A 16,304-nucleotide genomic window follows, 5' to 3' on the forward strand; every position below is an offset into this window, starting at 1 on the left:
GTCCAAGGGACTCTCAAGAGTCTTCTCCAACACCACAGTTCAAAAGCATCAATTCTTTTGTGCTCAGCCCTCTTTATAGTTCAACTCTCACATCCATACATGACTACTGGAAAAACCATAGCCTTGACTAGACGGACCTTTGTTGACAAAGTAATGTCTCTGCTTTTTAATATGCTGTCTAGGTTGATCATAACTTTCCTTCCAAGGAGTAAGCATCTTTCAATTTCATGCTGCAATCAACCATCTGCAGTGATTTTGGAGCCCAAAAAAATAAAAACAGTCATTGTTTCCACAGTTTCCCCATCTATTTCCCATGAAGTGATGGTACCAGATGCCATGATCTTCGTTTTCTGAATGTTGAGTTTTAAGCCAACTTTTTCACTATCCTCTTTCACTTTCATCAAGAGGCTCTTTAGTTCTTCACTTTCTGCCATAAGGGTGGTGTCATCTGCATATATGAGGTTATTGATATTTTTCCTGGCAATCTTGATTCCAGCTTGTGCTTCATCCATCCCAACGTTTCTCATGATGTACTCTGCATAGAAGTAAAATAAGCAGGGTGACAATATACAGCCTTGACATAACTCCTTTTCCTATTTGGAACCAGTCTGTTGTTCCATGTCCGGTACTAACTGTTGCTTCCTGACCTGTATACAGGTTTGGACTAATGAAAAGTTAAAAATTATATGCAACAGGACATACCACAAAGTCAAGTTTTATAAGTGGCAAACGGGGGGAGATACTTGATTAATAGAAACATTGGACATAAGAGGGCTATTTTCCTTAATATGCTAAGTTCTTATAAATTGATATGAAAAATGAACAACCCAATAGATAAAGTAGCAAAGAATATGAGCAGGCAACTCACAGAGAAATACAAATGGATCATTGCTCAAATAGGAACAGATGTTTAATCACAGTTACATAGAAAATACAAATCAAAACTAGGGAGATACAATCTGCAATAAGTCTGGGTATTTTTATTAATAAAAATATTTTTATTCTGAAGCATTTCATGCATTCAGATTATATCTGTGAATTGCCAGCATGTAAGTTGAAGCAGGCTTCCCAGGTGGCACAATGGTAAGGAATCCACCTGCCTTGGATTGAGTGTAGGCGACTCAAGAGGTGTGGGTTTGATCCCTGGGTTGGGAAGATCTACGGGAGTAGGAAATAGCAACCCGTTCTGTTTTCTTGCTTGGAAAATTGCAAAGTCAGAGGAGCCTGGTGGGCTGCACATTATCACAGAGTCGGACATGACTGAGCAGCTGAGCACACAAGTTATGACACACAATGACCCCACAGTCGACTCATGAAGCAGAAGCCTGCCAGTACCACTGGATTCTTTGTATGTACTGTTCCCCTTGCTGCTGAGTAACAGACCACCCCAGGACTGAATTCTGCAGGATGGCTGAGATCCACGATGACGGATCTAAGTCCTTGTAGGTTACCTGCTCCCTTTCTCTTTGCATTCAGCTGAAGGCTAAGCTGGGCTGGACCATCAAAAATGACCCCTGCTCTCGAGGGTGTGGCTCTGAACAGCTGCCAGTCAATACCCTGGCCTTCCTTATAGCTTGGCAACTGAGCACCAAATGAGAGGAAGCATAAACTGCCAGTCCTTTTAATCCTGGAATCAGAAGTTCTAGAGCATTACTTCAACTCTTTATTGATCAAAGCAAGTCACCAAACTAGCCCCAATTTGAGTGGAGAAGTTGACCACCTCCAGATATGGGGCAAGACACACATGCTCAGGGGTGCAACGAATTGTTGGCTCCCATATTCTGAGGCTTTCATGTCATCCCAGCCTCTACTCTCCGCCCCCCACCTCTATATCCTGTGATAGATATTAAAAATATTAATACATCTATTCTTAGATTCAAGGACAATCACAAAAGCATATCAATTTTCCATCTCTTAGCCAATCTCCTTATGTTAATTAACCAATCCAGGTTAACTCTTGTCCTGAGTTTCTCTGCTTCCCTTTATAAGTCTTTATAACCACATATCTATGAAGCCCTTAATGTAATTTTATTTAGATCTGACTATTGTAAAAGCAGTAATAAAGTGCTTGTATTGTTCTCTGATTTGTTGTCCTCCCTTCAGCCTTGTATATCTAAGATTCATTCATATTGACACCCATAATCACATTTAATTCACTTATACTGCTGTGTATCAATCCATTATGTGAATGTATAATGTAATTGCCTGTTCTAACAATGACTCTTTGGCTTCTTTCTGCTTTTTTTTTTTTTACTATTACAACAAAATGTTAATGAATATTTCTTCAATAAGGCTTCTGTCCACCTCTGCAGGGCTTTCCCTATTACATATACCTAGAAAGGCAATCTTTGGGTCATGCAGTATGCAAATGTTCAACTCATAAAAATTCTACCAGATTGTTTCTTATAAGGAGTTAACTGATGTACTTTCTCACCTGTACCTCATAGGCAACCTTCTCATTCCAGATTCTTGCTGTTTGTTGTTTTTAGTTGCTCATTCATTTCCAACTCTTCTGCAACCACATGGACTGTATGCAGCCCACCAGGCTTCTCTGCCCATGAGATTCTCCAGGCAAGAATACTGGAGTGGGTTGCCATGCCCTCCTCCAGGGGATATTTCCAACCCAGGGATGAACCTCAGTGTCCTCCGTTGTCAACAGATTCTTTACCTACTGTCTGAGCCACCAGAGACGCTCCCAAGTTCTTGCCAACACTTCATGTTAACAACCCTTGAGATTTTTTTGTTAATGGATTGAGAGTAAAATGATATTCATTATGGTTTTAATTTTAATTTTCCTGATTACTAGGAAAGTTTCCCTGATCACTGGGTCAAGTTTCACATGTGTATCAGACCTGTCTTATAAAATGTCTGTGTTCTTTGGCCTTTTTCTATTGGATGCTTCATTTTATTCTTATCAACTTGTAGAATTTCTCTATATATTTTATGGAGAAGGCAATAGCACCCCACTCCAGTACTCTTGCCTGGAAAATCCCATGGATGGAGGAGCCTGGTGGGCTGCAGTCCATGGGGTCGTGAAGAGTCGGACACGACTGAGAGACTTCACTTTCACTTTTCACTTTCATGCACTGGAGAAGGAAATGGCAACCCACTCCAGTGTTCTTGCCTGGAGAATCCCAGGGACGGGGAGCCTGGTGGGCTGCCGTCTATGGGGTCGCACAGAGTTGGGCACGACTGAAGCGACTTAGCAGCAGCAGCAGCAGAATGCTGCTTGCAGGATCTTAGTTTCATGACCAGGGATTGAACCTGTGCCCTTAGTGAGGGAAGCTCAGAGTCCTATCCCCTGGACCACCAGGGAATTCCCTCCATCCTTTTCTTTATAGTTAGGGTTTATTGCACCTTGTTTTAGAAAGCCTTCCTATCCAAAGAATGGAGAGAGATTATCCTAAATTTTCTTCTGTTCTTCTTAGTTGTGTATATTACATTTTCAAATCCCCTGGAATTTATTCCTTGGTGTAGTATGAGTGATATTCTTTTGTTCTGTTTGTGATGGGGTTTTTTCTTTTCCTCCTTGAGCTACAGTGTGTGTCTGCATTGATCTGGCTTCCACATGTATAAGGTCTATTTCTAGCCTCTCCAGTCTGTCCTGTTGGTTTATTCTTTGAACTATAAACACACTTAAAATAAGGTGTGCACATCTGACAAGTGCAAGTCTCCCACCTTGGTTTTCTCCAGCAGTGCCATGACTATGCTTAGCCTTTTATTTTCATATGCATTTTAGGAATGATTTATCAAGTTCTATGAAACATTCTGTTGAGGTTTTTATTGGACTTGTATTAAATCTATAGATTCTCTTGGAGAGAATTGAAATTGTCATGATACTGACTGTCCTGATCCATGAACATGGTATTTTTAAAACTTATTTGGATTTTTAATATTTTCCTATATAATTTCATACTTTCCCCAGTAGAGGTCTTGCACAGCTTTCATTAGGTTATTCCTAAATCTCTTATGCAGTTGATACTATAATTCAGTTCAGTTCAGTTCAGTCGCTCAGTCGTGTCCGACTCTTTGCGACCCCATGAATCACAGCACGCCAGGCCTCCCTGTCTGTCCATCACCAACTCCCGGAATTCACTCAAACTCACGTCCATCGAGTCAGTGATGCCAACCAGCCATCTCATCCTCTATCATCCCCTTCTCCTCCTGCCCCCAATCCCTCCCAGCATCAGAGTCTTTTCCAATGAGTCAACTCTTCGCATGAGGTGGCCAAAGTACTGGAGTTTCAACTTTAGCATCATTCCTTCCAAAGAATACCCAGGGCTGATCTCCTTTAGAACGGACTGGTTGGATCTCCTTGCAGACCAAGGGACTCTCAAGAGTCTTCTCCAACACCACAGTTCAAAAGCAGATACTATAATTAATAATTACAATATCAATTTGTTGCTAGTGTGCAGAAATGTAACTTATTTTTGACTATTGATTCAGCAAATTTGCCAAGCCATCTTTCTTATTCTAAGAGGTTGCCCAAGTATTCTTTTGTGTTTTCTGTATGAGCAACTGTATTGATTATAAGTAGATTGTGTTTCTTCCATTCAAATAATTAAAACTTTAATTATTTCTTTTTCTTATCCTGCCTCACTGACTAGAAACTCCGCTACCATGGAAGTAGCTATGAATCTTATTTTGTTCTCGATTTTAAAGGGAATTCACTTTGAGTGTAGGTCCACCCCGGAGAAGGGAATGGCTACCCACCCCAGTATTGTTGCCTGGAGAATTCCATGGACAGAGGAGCCTGTTGGGTTACAGTCCATGGGGTGGCAAACAGTCGGACACGATTCGAGCATGCATGTAAATCAGTTATTAATGCTACTCATTAAAGCAGAGAAAACATGTAGTCATATGAATAAATGCAGAAAAAACATTTGATAAAAGAATTCAACATATATCCTTGATTAAAAATAAAAATTAGAACTAGAAGGTAACTTCTTTAATTAACCTCAAAAAAGTATTCTTTCAATGTTTATACTAGAAAGGACAAAAGTGAAAGTGTTGATCACTAGTTGTGTCTGACTCTTTGCGACTCCATGGACTGTAGCCCGCCAGGCTCCTCTCTCCATGGGATTTCCCAGACAAGAATACTGGAGTGGGTTGCCGTTTCCCCCTCTAGGGCATCTTTCCAACCCAGGGATCGAACTTGCATCTCTTACATCTCCTGCATTGGCAGGTGGATTCTTTACCACTGCACTACCTGGGAATCCCAATAACCGATTTAGTCAGGATGTATTATCTTGTGTCTATGCTATCAGATTCTATTTGGAAATATTTTGTTTAGCAGTTTTAGATATGTTTATTATTAAGACTGACTTGTAATTTTCCTTTTTCATACTGTCCTTGTCAGGCTTTTATGTTAAAGTTTTGCTGGTCTAATAGCATGGTTGGGAGAGATTGGTTTTCTGGTTTTGTTTTAAGTTTAATAATACCCACTCTTCCTAAGTGTGTATAAGCCTTCTTGCATCAATAGTGGCAGTAAATTGGCTTGACAAGAATCAGATTTAAAAATTTCAAATTTTAAAATGATGTGTTTGACCCAGCCATTCCACCCCAGGGAATTTATCTTATGGATATACTCAAACAAGTATACAGAAATATATGTACGAGGATATTTATTGTTGTAATAGCAATAAACTGAAGTCCAAACCAAAGATCTCCAATTGAAGAAATAGCTTTGGGGAAAAAAAAGCAGTATTTTGTCGTCATTGCAAAGAATCAGGTAGACCTATTTGTGCTGATGTGTGAAGTTCTCCAAGATCTGTAATTAGGATAAAGCAGGTGGCAGAGCAAGGGAAAAAAAAAAAAATATATATATATATATATATGTATATGCCATTTGTGAACTTTCTAAAAACTAGCTCTGTGGAGGTGCATATACTACTTCTGGAAAGATTCGCTTTTTTTTTTTTGCCATACTATGCAGCATGTTGGATCTTAGTTCCCTGACCAGGTATCAGACGTGCACCCATTGTGATGAAAGAGTGAATTCTTAACTGCTGGACCACCAGGGAATCCCCTGAACGGATTCTCAAAGCCTTGTAACAACCAGTTACCTCTGGAGAACAGAGGTGGCTGGGAGCTGTAAGACTTTAATCCTTCCACATCACGAAGATGTGCTCTTTTTATATTTTAAGTGTGTGCATGACTCGGCATGTATATACCCTGCAGCTGGGTTGGAGGAGGGCCTGCTAGCTGAGGGGAAGCCTCACTGTCAGCTAACCGCTCAGAGTTTCATCTGTTTCCCCTCTGTCCCTTGAGATCTGTCCCCCATCCTAGAAAGGAAACCCTGCGTTAGTCCCAGGTTGGCCAGTACAGCAGTTGGAAATGTTAAGCTGACATAAGTAGGAAGCTCTAACCTCTTGCAAGCGTTGCTATGGAAACCAGAGCCTGGGTGGTCTCCATGGAAACCATTCTCAGCCTTCTGCCTGAAGGAGTTACCACCCACTGGTGCTAGAGTCTTACTTATAAGAGACCTCAGAGCATCAATAAATGCTTAGGGAGGGAATGCTAGACAGGCTTCTGCCCACCCCAGAGATGCCTGGTGGGCTCTGGGCACCACCTGCTGCCCACCTGAGAAGCAGAAAGAGCCCATCCCCACAGGACGTGCCCTTGTGGGGAGGCACAGCACCCATGTGTGAAGCAGACACCCGAGGCAGTGTGTGCAGCACCCCTGGAGGGAGAAGGCGGGCTGGGGTTTGTGGGTCCGGGGGTCTGGACTCTGCCAGTGATCACCGGTGTGGTTGTACAGCTATGGTGGGTTAACAGTCCCGCGTGCCACGCAGTGTAGCCAAAAAGTAAATCAAGTGGAGAGTTTGGACTAAATCATTCTGAAAAGACTAAGTCTTTTCTAGCTTTACAAACACTGGTTTGCATGTGACCTGGCAGCATGGGACTCAGAGGAAAGAGAGACCTCACAGTGACCAGAGTAGGCGTCCCAGGAATTTATCAGGGCTTGGAAGGGCGGTGAGGAGGAGTGGTTGGGGCTGGGGGTGGGCAGAAATGCAACAGGGCAGAAATGCAAGAGGTCCGCCCTCCATGGGCCAGAGGACATGGCACCTATGGCCCTCTGGGGCTGAGTCCTTTGAGAGAGGGTGGGGGGCTGGAAGGGATGTTGGAGTCCAGGGCTTGGGGGGCTCCAGAGATGGGTGATGCCAGCTCAGGAGGGTGGGTCCAGAGCATCAGCAAGGTCTTGATCCTGCCACCCCCCACCCACCCAATGCTGCGTCTCCTGGCATTGCTGTCTGCCACACAGGCTCCAGTAGCCCAGAACACAGAGTGAGCCTCCCACCTGTGAGACCAAGCACTCACATGCCCCGTTTGGCCCCTCAGGGGGGAAGGCTCTGCCCCTAGTTGGGCAGTGGCGAGATAGTTGAGGGGGGAGAGGAGGGGGCGAGAAGGAAGACCATGACTTTAACCAGCATCCTTATCCAACGCTTACTGAGCAGATGACCCATTGTGTTCAAGCATAAGCCGGGGCTTTCACTGATTCAGTTTGTTCATTTCTTGCATCGTCTCTGGGGTGAGTAGGAATCTCATAGCTGCAAACTCAGGCATGCGAGAAAGCATCTTTATTTTTTCTCGACTATCTTGTAGAGCAGTCTAGTTTTCAAATTCTTATTGAGCCTGGTGGCAGAAAATGTCATCTTGATAATTTGGGGGGTAAATGCAGCTGTTACTTCCATTTTAAGAGTGATCAATAGACTCACCCTTTTTGTACATTTTTTGTCAGTTCCCCTTCCTCCAGGGCCCAGCACCTGAATCATGGGCCTGGATTTGGCATCTTCCCCACCAACGAGGCTTTGATGGGGGAGATGGTGGCTGCCCCCTGTTATAATTTCTAGAAACATATGAAGACTGCATCCCCCAGTGCCCTGTGGGCAGAGGGAGGTAGTGGCATCCTCTTCAGGGTCCCCTTTGTCACCACCCAGTCACTGGAGCTGCCTTTCCAGCCCACTGATTTTCCAAGCCATCCAGTAGCCTATCAATAAATCCCTTGCTGGCTAAATTCACCGAATTCTTCCTTGTTTGTATAACAGTCTTACTGAGCAAGGTGGGTAGTCAGAAAACCACTTCATCCTCTCTTCCCTTGTCCTTTTCAAACCCATTCTGTGGGGTTGGTTCTTCCCCAACCCTGGATGAAATCTAAGGTCAGTTTCTTCATTTTTCAGGTCAATCCAAGATAATAAAAATTCCTCAGGTCAATTTTAGCCACAAAAATCCGATTTCAGTAATTATAGCCTGGAGTTATGCACAATAGTGGAGACTCCAAAGTTCATGGACGTTGGAGCTGCCCCCTCCACTGTGGAGACCCATACCATGGGGAAGCCCCTCTGGTCCAGGCAGGGAAGCCCCTCCAGCCACTCCCCACTGTCTGCCTTGTGTTTCCAGCCCTCCTCTCTGCCCCCTCCCCACCCCATCAGGCTACCAGCTGATGGGGGAGAGGGGCTAGCGCAGGCCTGGGAGGAGACAAGGGACAGGAGAGGAAACTGAATGGAGTTTCTGGCACCTGTGGGAACCTCTGATCCACCCTCCCCCCAACCCCCACCTCCTGCTTCATCTCAGCGCCACTGAACGCTCCACCAGTTCCAGTTTTCCCTGGCTGGATTCAATTAACCCAGAACAGCTTCTGAGACATTCATGTATCTTTCAATGCACTGGTTCTCCTGCACAGCCACCTCTGCTTGCTCTGTGCTCCACGCAGGCAGCTCCAGCCACAGCCAGTCACTCTTCAGGTGCTGATCACTCACCAGGTCCTCAGGATCGCCCATCTCAGCAGCAGAAACAAGTCCCCTGGCAGTCTCAGGGAAGCCCTTCTCACTTAGCAAAAGGTCGAGTGACGTAGGATGCTATTCATTCTCTCCTTCCAGACTCTATCCAGGCTCTATCCAGGTAGCATCCTGGAGTGGGGGAGGGGTGAGAGCTGCAGGATTGGTTTGGGGCCACCTCCTTTCCAAGTCCTTTATTTTGGAGTATCTGACTCCAATACTTTGGCCCCCTGATGCAAAGAGCCGGTTCATTGGAAAAGAGCCTGATGCTGGGAAAGATTGAGGGCAGGAGGAGAAGGGGGCGACAGGGGATGAGATGGTTGGATGGCATCACTGACTCAATGGATGTGAGTTTGGGCAAACTCTGGGAAATGGTGAAGGACAGGAAAGCCTGGCGTACTGCAGTCCATGGGGTCACAAACAGCCGGACAAGACTGAGGGACTGAACAACAGCAATCTGACTAAGGGACACTATTTTCCTCTTTTCTCAGATCCCCAAAGGGTGTAGCAAGTCTCCTCCCGGGAGCTGACCTCAGTGATGAGGTGCAGGAAGACATAGGACAGCCTCTGCGACCTCGCTTGCCTCTGACTTCTTTTTCTTTCAGCTGGCGGACTCTTCATCTACACCCAGAGGGGGATGTGGGGAGAAGTGGCCCCCGTGGGCATAGCAGACAGCTGGTTCAGTGGCTGAGAAGAGGCTGGAGCAGTGAGTCTGACCCCCAGGCCAGCACTTTGCATCCTCCAGGCAGGGCTGGGAGTTTCAGCAGCTGTGAGAGGAAGAAGGCTCAGACACTCCAGGGTTCCTGGAGACGGAGGGTATCCAGCCTGCATCCTGGACATAAAAGGAAGTCTGCACAGCCTCATCTTGGGGCGATGGGTCAAATGATGCCCTGCATGTCAGGGTGGCAGGTCAGCCCTGGGATACAGTGGTCAGAGAGTGAACCTCAGACTACCCGATCTGGATTTGAATCCCATTGCTGCCGTTTACCAGCTGTGCAGTTGTTTGGTGACCTATTGCTGCGTAATAAACACTGCAAAACCCGTGGCTTAGGGTAGCAGGTATTTACTCAAGATTTTACAGTTTGGGCAGGGCTCAGTGGGGACAGCTGGACTTTACCCTATGTATCATAGCTGAGTTGTCTTAATGGGGGAAAGAAGATACACTTCTAAGATAGCTTCACATCACTTCAGGGTTCAGCTGGGCCCATCAGCCAAGAGCCTTGATGTTGTTCCCAGTGGGCCTCTCCTCCGGACGGCCTGGGTTCCCCACACCTTAGAGGTTGGGTTCCGAAAGGGAGGAAGTCACAGCCCCTAAGCCTTCTTAATGCCTGGGTTTGGCAGTCCCAGCACTTCATCTCCTCTCCGTTCTATTGGTCAAGAAGTTCTGGGCCCAACCCAGATTCAAGAAGCGATATAAGCTCTCTCTCTCTCTCTCTTTTTTTTAAAACTCATTTATTTATTTGGGTGTGTCAGGTCTTAGCTGCGGCACATGGGATCTTTGCTGCGTCACCCGTGACCTTTTTGTTGAGAAGCGTGGGCTTCTCTCTCGCTGTGACGTGTGGATTCTGGAGTCGGTGGGCTCAGTTGTCGCGGCACACAGGCTCAGTTGCCCTGCAGAATGTGGGATCTTAGTTCCCTGACCAGGGATCAAACCCAAGTCCCCCTCATTGGGAGGTGGATTCTTAGCCACTGGACCACCAGGGAAGTCCCCATAAGTTCCATCTCTTAGGCAGAGAAAGTAACACCCGTGTACAGGAGAGGATGAAGTTATTTGAGGCTGTCTTTGGCTACAGTGAACTGGAGCAAGTTATTTAATCTCCCCAAGTCTCAGTTTTCTCCTCTGTAAATGGGAGATAATAATTTTTATCTGATTTGGTTATGGATAGGATTAGATAAGCTCTCGACTGAGCTCACAATAGTTGGAAGAGTGTATAAGCGCAGTCCGGAGCTTAAAAGAATTCAATATGAGTATCAGATAATTCTGAACACACACAACACCCAGAAGACAGTGGAAAACTTTCCCCACCATTAGGCCTTTCGGTGTCTGCCTTTGATGTTTCCTCTCTCTGGTCTCTGGCCTATTTAGGGTCCTCACCAGAGATCCCCCAGCCTTCCTCCCCTTCTCCTGGCCATGCAGCAGGATGCCTGAGGCTCTGGGTTTCACTCCTGGAAGGTCTTTTACAGGCACCTCTGGGGAGGGGGGCAGTGTTGTTCTTCCATCAATTTCCCCAGATTGGGACACATCCCTCCCCTCCTGTGTAAGGATGCTAAACTTGCCCACCCCTTCGTGTCAGGAGAAGCCCCTCCTGACACGAAGCCCCTCCCCCATGGGCTCCTACCATTTGGGAATAACTGATGGTTGTAAAACTATAACTGAACTCCTGGGGCCTCCACAAAATCTTCTCTTGTAAAGTTAGTGGGGATGGAAAGAATGAAGCTGGAGAAGAGAAAGAAGTGGTGACTCCAGGCTTGGAAGAGGACAGACCCCCCGACCCTCACCCCTGCAACCCCTGCCCCAGCCTCTGCCAGGGCAGCCCTGGCAGGTCATTAGTGAACCGAGACCCCCACTCTGCGGGGCCCAGGCTGTGTCATTCCTGGAGGGAAGCAGGGGTGCAGCTGGCTGGGTTGGGGCATCCCCAGGGCTCTCTGGATCTGGGCGACTGGAAGCAGTTGGCAGCAATCTGATGAAACACTGAGTGATATGGGAAATGAGGCAGCTCTAACCGATCTGAGAAGCCAAAGGCCTTTCTTCCCATTTCAAAAGAGAGGGGAAAACCTGATTCTCTGGGTGTTCAGAGATGCCCTATTCATGGGCCAGAGTGGGGGGCAGGGGCAGGCCTGGGCTGTGCTGACTGGGGCCTTACAGTGTGGGCTTAGAGGGGTGAGATGCCCTCTGTCTCAGGAGTGTCCCCACCTCCTGGGTGTCGTGGAGGACATCCCAGCCTCTGACCGCCCAGGCTGCACCCACTTCCTTGGCCTGCAGTGTGACCCACCCAAGTCATTTCTTCTCTCAAGGAACCCATCAGAGCAGAGCTGCCCCACACAGGCTGCCCCACTGGCTCCAGAGATCCCCCCAGCAGGGCCTGATGGCCCCATTCTTGCCATCATTCCCCGGGAGGCTGTGGTCACCAGGGCTCCAGGGCTGGGCTTTGCTGAGCAGAGACGGTGCCTGAGACCAGGAGCAATTCCAGTTGGATTCCCTCCAGCTGGCGTTATACTCCTGCCTGTTGTTGCTGCTAACGCAACTCGCATTTCCCAGAACTGGGACAAGCCCTGGGAAGAACAGTATTTCGGTGATGCACACCAAGTCCCAGGCTTTAACAGCCCCCTTGGGCAGTCCCGAGCCCAGGGAATTTGCTGTGCTGATTCAGGAGGGCTGTCTCCTACCAGATTTGTGGGGCAGTCAAGCGGCTGCCCCTCCTTGGGGCAAGTGGGCATCCACAGATGAGAACACTGCACACCGCTGTCCTCAGGGGGCAAAAAGGAAACCCCACCACATCCCCTCCTGCCTCTGCACAGAGAGGGTGTTGTCCCGGTTTTCCAATCTGTTAGGAGAAGGAAAGCTCTGGCTCACCCGGACCAAAGGCTGAGATGGAGCCAGAAAGGCGCTGAGTGAGGAGCTGATGTCAGTCATTTGCTCAACAAAGAGCTCTGAGCTCCCCGACCTGCTGGGTCCTATCCGGGGAATGGGGACAGAGATGAGCAGGACATGGCCTTGCCCTCTGGGAGCTCACAGACCGCATAGCCAGCCTCCCTGGCCTAGGTAGACCTGCCATCTAGACCAAGATACAAAACACTGGCATTCAGAGCATGGCTGAGAGCCTGCAGCGTGGCCGGCCCTGGGCGTGGGATGGCGAAAAAGAAACGGACCTTGCCCTCCCCAGGGCCCCAGGTCTGGTGGGATAGAGAGTAAACTGGAAGTTGTCGGGTGGTGTGCTAAGTGTTGTGATGGGGAACTCCAGGGTACCATGGAGATGGGGGCCAAAAATGCAAAGCAGGGAACCTATGTGCTGGGTTCACATTAAATGACAAACTCTGTCATCAAGACCACATGTTTTCACAGTTTCGTGATGTCACTTGTTTCACTTGTCATTTTGACCTTGGCCAGGTCCCCATCAGACAGAAGCCTTGACCATTCCTGCACAGGAAGACATGATCAAATCCCACAAACAGCCACCAAAGGCCACCCTCACACACATCCTCCCTCAAGGCCAAGGGATGGGACACAGCTCCTGGGGTTCCATGACCTTTGGCACCTGCAGAGAGAGGAGGGCGGGGGCTTGACTTGGACATGGTGAGATGAGCAGAGTCCTGCCCCATGGGGACTGGAGACCAGATCCTTCCCCTTTCTTTGCCCACAGATGGTGCTGGGCGGACCCTGGTTCTTCTGAGATGTTCGGCTTCTCATGTGCTTGCAGCTCCTCCAGGTCCTTTGGCAACATTTCAAATCTCGCTGTTTAACTCTCGAGTCCCACATTGCCCCACACAGACCCCACTACATTTAAGACAGGGCTCCTGGAGTTTGTGACTTCTTCAAGCTTGTGTGTGTGTGTGCTTAGTTGCTCAGTTGTGTCTGACTCTTTGCGATCCCATCGGCTGAAGCCCACCAGGCACCTCTGTTCCATGGGGATTCTCCAGGCAAGGATACAGGAGTGGGTTGCCATGCCCTCCTCCAGGAGATCGTCCCAACTTGAACCCAGGTCTCCCGCATTACAGGCAGATTCTTTACCATCTGAGCCCCCAGGGAAGCTTAATTATTAAGAAATAACCACTGAGCAACCTTTTCAGATCTCTCTGGGTTCCACTGAAAGAAGCTCTTCCTGCCTTTTCCTCGGGGGGTGGGGCACGAAGACCTGTCCCTTGGTTCTCACTAGAGATAGCTGACTTATCCTTGACCCAGAGACTGTTCCAGCCCTGCTTGTCTCTGTACAAATGCCGGCTGGCCGTGGTCTCAGCGTCAGCGGAGGCAAGAGACCAGAGGGTGTGGAGGGGGATAGTGGTCACTCTTATCTCACTGAGCACTATCCGGGCCCCTCTGGATCCGACGCTTCTCAGTGTCACTTTGGACCCTCTCACTTATCTTTGGGTCGTTGAGTTGCTGTGAGGCCACCATCTCTGTGTGGACTTGGACCAGTGGCCTCCAGTCTCCTGTCCACACTGTATACTTCCTGCCTGGGGCTTCCCTCACCATGAGGGTGTGAGACCCCCACACCTGCCCCTGAGCAGCTGGGAAGCCTGGCAAGTAACACCCGGCAGGTGAACCAACGAGAGATGAGCGCCTGTGGACAGCTGGTCTCCCTTCTCTTCTGCAGGACCGTGCTGAGAATTGGATGGCTTTTCAGAGGATGGCCCTAGAAGACTGAGCAACCAGTGACCTGTGTTACTAAGCTGTGTTCAGCTCCATAACTCTCTCCAGAACGGGTTCCCCTCCATCCCAGACATAGTCCTTCTCCCTCTCCTGCTCCCTAATAAACGGGCTGCACTGAGGCTTTTTACATTTTCGTACTGTTCATGAACAGATGCTTTCGGATTGTGGTGCTAGAGAAGATTCTTGAGAGCCCCTTGGACTGCCAGGAGATCCAACCAGTCGATCCTAAAGGAAATCAACCCTGAATATTCCTTGGAAGGACTGATGCTGAAGCTAAAGCCGCAATACTTTGGCCACCTGATGAGAAGAGCCAACTCATTGGAAAAGACCCTGATGCTGGGAAAGATTGAGGGCATCAGGGGAAGGGGACCACAGAGGATGAGGTGGTTGGACGGCATCACTGGTTCAATGGACATGAGTTTGAGCCATCTCTGGGAGATTGTAAAGGACAGGGAAGTCTGGCATGCTGCAGTCCATGGGGTCGCAGAGTTGGACATAACTGAGGAACTGAACAACAACAATAACAACAACAGAGCCTTTGCTTCCTGCTCTGCTTTCCAAGGAACTCAAACCTAAGCCACACTTATTTCCTTTTCGGAGCTCCTCTTCCTCTCTGAGGGATGCTTTTGGTGGACAATCAGCACCCCTCTGCCCGCTCTGAGACAGTCATGAGACCATCTAGCTGATCAACACCTCATCCTCTGGTTACAGAAACTGGCTCAGGAACAGCCAAGGGACCCACCTGATTCTCCCCCAGAAATTGACATATGGACACTGGAGGCCTCATACATCAATAAAGGCACTGCCTTGCTTCTTCTCCAACAGTGATGGATTCCTCTTCATTCAATCAAGACTTGGCTGGGCTCCAGCTCCCCAGGAGACTTTCTTCATCATTCTGGCCCAAAGAGATCTCAGCTGCTTCACTCACTAATATCCAAGATCCCCAGCACCATTGCCTCTCCACCCCCCTTGCTACCATCTTCAGGCCTTGCTCTTACAACCAGTTGTTTGAATCCGTTGCTGTTAGACAGCAACACGTACCTGTCTCTGCTGGGCATGCAGCTTTACCAGCAACCCATGTGGATTCATCAGCCAAAATGCAGCAGGCAGATGCCCCAGATAGAAAGAGGCCAGGCTGATGAACATAAGGTGACCAAAGTGTCTGGGTGTGCCCCAGACTTTGCCAGCTTTCCCACTAACTGTCGCATGTCCTGGGAAATCCACAGTGCTGACAGGCTGACACTTTTGGTCATCCTGTCCAGGGGGCAGGAGGGTGCTGTCTAGCTGAAGCTTCATTGTTTAAACATGTCAGAGAGTAGTTGATATGTGGATTTTTAAAGATATATTTTAATTCCATAAAAGGTGACTAGTATGTTAATTTGAAAATAATACTCCTTTCCCCTTTCACATTTTATGGAACATTTTCATCTCAACGTTTCAATAGCCTCCTGGGTGTCTGTGTCTTCACCATCCCTTGGGCCAGGTTGAGCCACCAGGGGCTTTCAAAGCCCGTGACCTCCCCCCAAGTCTCAGTGACTCAGATTCTGCACTTTTTGAATCCCTATGTGACACTGTCACTGGAGACTTTATCTCAAGCCACAAGTACCTCTTGCTTTAACATTGGAGTTTTTATTTGAACCTTATGAGAAATGTGATCTTTTTTGCAGTTGGTGATGTGGGACACCCCAGTCTCCCCAGCATAGTCATCACTCCTACCAGGTGGACTGAAGCTCCCTGTACCTTTGGGGATGAGCGATGTGGTGAGGGGACCCTGACTCTCTGTTACCTCCAGCAGGTGCTATGGGGCCCAGGATCCAGATGTAGTCAAGTCTCCCATTTTCTCCTGACTTGAAGTGCAGGCTGGGACAATGGTATTGGCTGAAGCTGTCAGTCAGCAGGCATTTAACGATTCCACTGTGCACCCAGCCTGTGCCAGACCCTCGAGGCAGAGAGGGGGATGAGAGTGCTCACTGGGAGAGACAATTAAGCAGGACTGTTTCTATTTAGAGCTCCATGGCTGGTGCCCTGAGTAATGGAGGAACAAATGAGGCAGAACAGAGGAGAGAAATCTGCTCTCTATAAGGTGCTGACTTGGGGAGGCTGGCAGGCATGCTGCATTCATCTTGGGGGCAGACTGGTCATGCCATGACAGCTCAGGG

Source organism: Bos javanicus, chromosome 2 (assembly GCF_032452875.1).
Source record: "Bos javanicus breed banteng chromosome 2, ARS-OSU_banteng_1.0, whole genome shotgun sequence".
Classification (NCBI taxonomy): domain Eukaryota; kingdom Metazoa; phylum Chordata; class Mammalia; order Artiodactyla; family Bovidae; genus Bos; species Bos javanicus.